The sequence below is a fragment of the Penaeus chinensis genome, chromosome 11, assembly GCF_019202785.1.
Source record: "Penaeus chinensis breed Huanghai No. 1 chromosome 11, ASM1920278v2, whole genome shotgun sequence".
Lineage (NCBI taxonomy): Eukaryota > Metazoa > Arthropoda > Malacostraca > Decapoda > Penaeidae > Penaeus > Penaeus chinensis.
The window spans coordinates 9,907,029-9,912,028 of NC_061829.1; positions in this window are offsets into that span (position 1 = coordinate 9,907,029).

Consider the following 5,000-nt stretch of genomic DNA (forward strand, 5'->3'; position numbering starts at 1 on the left):
CAAGGGGGCCGTCGAGTTCATATCAGTTGACTCCCGACGCCAACGGGAAAAGGCGGTTCTTTCTTGCTCCGTCCTCCGGCTTTGATTCAGTGCGTGTTTTTTCTGCTTCAGATTTGATTACTAGACTATTTAAGGGAACTAATTTTAGCACGGGGGATTTTGCTCTAAAGATAAGGTTAATGAAGAGGTAAATGAGGTATTAATATTCTGTGTTTACAGAGTTAACTGCCGTAACAACATTTCAGTTTAGGCCGTAATTTATTTTGGTATCATTTTCGAAAAATTAATAAATAAGAATTAAACGCTCTCCGCATTTCTAAATCTGTCGATTTATCTATCCATCTTTCTCCTACTCTATCTCTCTGTCTGTCTCCCTCCCTCCCTCCCTCCCTCCCCCCCCCTCTCTCTCTCTCTCTCTCTCTCTCTCTCTCTCTCTCTCTCTCTCTGTCTGTCTATCTGTCTGTCTGTCTGTCTGTCTGTCTCTTTCCCTCTTCCCCCCCTTCTCTTTCTCTTCCTCTCCCTCCTTCTCCCTCCCTCTTTTCCTCTTTTCCTCTGTGTTCAGTATGTATGCGAATTTGAGTAAAAGAAAAATAGTTTCCAAAACAGACTAAAGGAAAGGACGAGACACGCATGTATATAAATAAAAACTAAGAACAATATCAAAGAATACTGAAGGCGCATACCTTACCACACACACAGAGAAAAAAAAGCAACATATATATTCTCCATTGCTCACTCTGGACCGGAAACTCCCAAGCTCAAGAGACAAAGCAATTACCATGACTTTCCCTGGTTTTATCTTACACTCAAAGCGCCATTACACGAGGAAACTACAGAAGGCTTTTAAACGGCGAAAAACAGCCCTTATAGACAAGGTCCATAAAGCATCCGCAGAACGCCTTGGAATTTCCTTAAGCTAGAGGGAAGGGCAGAAAGAAAATAGATTCATTAGATAAATGAGAAACAAGAGAAGGGGGAGACATCAAGGAGAAAGAAGAGGGAGAGTAACCAAAAATGAAGAGACTAAGCAGAAAGGGAGGAGGAAGAGGAGGAGGAGGAGGAGGAGGAGAAAAAGGAAAAGAAGAAGAAGAAAGAAATAGAAAAAGGGAGTGGCACTATCAGAATCGCAAGAACAAAAAGAAGAAGAGGCACTGCTGAAGGGAAGGAGGGGGAGGGGGGCGCCGTGACGACAGAGGCGACGGGTCAAATTCCTCAAAGTGTCGAGGGAGAGTGAATCTTAAGGAACGACTTCTGCTCCGCGTTATCTCTCGTTTCAACCTCCCTGATGGTCGTATCAATCATTGGTGACTTTGGTTCCATGCTCTCGCCTCTCTATCTTTTCCCTTCCTTCTGTCCCTCTCCCTCTCTCCTCTTGCATCTTGTGTCTTTCTGTCTTTTCTTCTTCCTCCCCCTTACTGTTTGACTGTTTTTTTTACTTTGTGTGTGTGTGTGTGTGTGTGTGTGTGTGTGTGTGTTTGTTGTGTGTGTTTCTGTCTGTCTGTGTCCTCTCTATCTCTCTCTCTTCCTTCCCCCTCCCCTCTCTTTATGCCATCTATCATTTCTCCCTTTGTCGTATTATCAAGATTTATCCTTCTTCTTGGCTTTCCCCTGTCCATCTTTTTTATTTTTTTTTAATTCCACACCTTTCACGTTTCTTGCCGCGCTTCTTCCACTTCCTCTTTTCTTTTTCTTTCCTCTTTACCTCTCTTCTTCTTCAATCATCTTCGCTTTGCAATTGAAACTTTTACGTCTTTGCTGTGTCGGTTCGCTGAGTTCAATATTTCAAATTCTTTCGTTTCTTTCTGACATATTTTTATTGTTCTTTCTTTCACCCACACTCACCTTGGCATATTTTTCAATTCTATCCCCTTCTCTTTCTTGATTTATTTCTTAACGTAATTTCTCTCCCCCCCCCCCCCTCTCTCTCTCTCTCTCTCGCTCTCTCTCTCTCTCTCTCTAAATAATTTCTTCCAAGCTTTCATCATTACAATCCTTATTTTATCGCTTATTCCTTTTTTTTCATCCCTCTTAAATCTGATCTATCGCTCCCTTCATTTTCTTGTTTAACTGTCCTTCCTCTCGACCTTCTCTGTCGTCTATCGATTGACCTCATTCGAGCTGGTGTCTTTTTCTCTCTAATTATGGTTTAATGACGACCTCTGCAACCTTTCACGACCGCTGCTCTTTACGAGGTCGTGGGGACACCCCTTGTTAGGACGAGGGAAGGAGGGAGGGAGGCGGGAGGGAAGGGAGGGAAAGGGTAGTGGGGGTGTTGTTCCCATTCTCGCTCTTTTTCTTTTTCTCTCTTTGTGTGTTTATCGCTGTCTCTCCATCACTGTTTCTTCCTCTCTTTGTTTGTGTTTCTCGCTGTCTCTTCGTCTCTGTTTCCCATTCTCGCTCTTTTTCTTTTTCTCTCTTTGTATGTTTATCGCTGTCTCTCCATCACTGTTTCTTTCTCTCTTTGTTTGTGTTTCTCGCTGTCTCTTCGTCTCTGTTTCTTTCTCTCCTTTTTGTGCATTTCTGGCTGTTTCTCCGTCTGTCTGGCTTTCTGTTTTTTCTTTCTCACTAATTTTCTCTCTACTATAAGATCTGGAAAGGCATTCCTAGAGATTTTTAAGATTTTATTTTTATTGTTAACCTTACCACTGTTATTATTATTATTATCATTATTATTTTTATCATTGTAATTATTATCATTCATTTATTATTATTAGTATTATTACTATTACTATTACTATTATCATTATTATTATTTTTATTATTATTATTATTATTATTAGTATTATTATTATTATGATTATTATCATTGTTATTAATATTATCAATTTATTGTTATTATCATTATCTATAATATTATAACCATTATTTTTGTTATTATTATTATTATTATTATTATTATTATTATTATTATTATTATTATTATTATCATTATCTTTATTATCATTATTATCATCATCATCATCATCGTCATCATCATCATCATCATCATTATCAACATCATCATCATCATCATCATCATCATCATTATTGTTATTATTATTCATATTATGTTGCAGGTATTCGATGAAAGTGATGTACGCAGTCGATGAAGTTTGTACAAGCAAAGCAGTAAAGTCTTGCAAGCACTCAGGGAAACAGTTGCAAGCAAGCGAACGTTGTGTAGGCAAAGGAACAAGGAGTTGCAAGCAATCGAGGAAGTTGGAATGTCGTGTTGTAAGCGTGCTTGGAGAGTGAAAGCAAACGCGGGAATGCTAAGCAAAGATCCTCTTGGCCGGTGTCTAAATGAGACGAATGGAAATGAATGATTTCAAAGCAAGATACGCACGGGGTTGCTGTAATTCCATGATTCATTTTTCTTCCCGAAAATAAAAAAAGGCGGTAATTGTAAGTTCTGAGGTTAATTTCAAAAGTTGGGGATAATAATGATAATAGTGATGATGATGATAATAATAATAATGGCAGTAATGATAGTGATCATGATAATGATAAAAATGATGATAATGAAAAAAAAATATTGATAACCATAAAAATAATAATATCAATAATAATAATAATATTAAGAATAATAATTACAACAATAATAATAATAATAACAATAATAATGGTAATGATAACAACAATGATCATGACGATATTGTTTATATCAGTAGCAGTTGTAGTTAATAACAAGAACAATACTAATAGTAGAAATACCAGTAGTAATTTAAATGATAGTAATAATGACATTAGGGGTAATGATGAATATCAATAATAAAAATCATAATATTAATAGTAATAATTATATTTTTTCTCTTTCTCTGACTCTCTCTCACTCACTCACCCCCTCATTCACTCTGCCTCTTTCTGTTTCTCTCTCTCTCTCTCTCTCTCTCTCTCTCTCTCTCTCTCTCTCTCTCTCTCTCTCTCTCTCTCTCTCTCTCTCTGTCTCAGGCTTATTGTAGGGCCCAACAGCTGTAACAGGAGGACAGCCCCGGGCATCGGCATGGGTGACTGGCAGACATGTTCAAGTTTAGGAAACCTTTGGGTCAAAGCATAACAAACCTTAAGGCTAGACTCCTCAGAGAAGGTTATGCGAAGAAACCAACTTCAGATCCGCAACTTCTCGACACGGAGGGCCGAGCGAGGCAGGAGATCGAGTTAATATTCATAACTAAGGTAAACCATCCGCGCTGCCGATACGTGGCGTGGTCTCTAGGAGTTGCAGGGCTTAGGCGAGGCGCAGACGTTCATGTTACTGCTTTCTTTTTCTTTTCTTCTTCGACTCAACTGGGATTATAGACCAGTTTATAGTCTAATGTTGATTCCTGCTGCACGGGAATGTCTGAGGCATATCTGTTTTAGGTGTATGTCTATTGTACTTTAAAAAAAAAATCAAAATTGTGAAAACTTTTAGGCACGTATACATATAGTACATCAGTGCTATCCTTAATATCTTTCAATCATCGTTTTGAGTCGTAGAGTTTATAACACACTGACAAGAGGACATCTGAACACACACACACGCACGCACACACACACACACACACACACACACACACACACACACACACACACACACACACACACAGGCGTATGCATTATCATAACGTTTATTATTGTAAACCTTTTTAGCTACTCAAGTCAACAAAAAAGAGAGAGAAAAAAACAACAACAGGATAAACAAAGGATATGCACGACCCAATTCCAACAGAACTACAGCTTTTTAATACCTGGCTCCTTATTCCACTGAAAAATCCCCGGAGTAATTACTTTCTAGATATTTCATTCCACTCGCATCATACCCGCCAACTCCCTCCAAAACTTCAATATAAAAAAAAAAGAGAAAATCAGAAGGAAAAAAATCTCCGCCCCAAAATCCAGCCTTTAAAACGGTCAATAATCCATTTGAATATTCTCTCTCGGGTTCCGCAGTCCTCTTGAAGAATCCCATTGTTTAGTCCTTGGTGCGGTTAGATTGCATTCATCGTAGTCTTAAAGGGAAGTTCGTGCTGTTGAGTCAG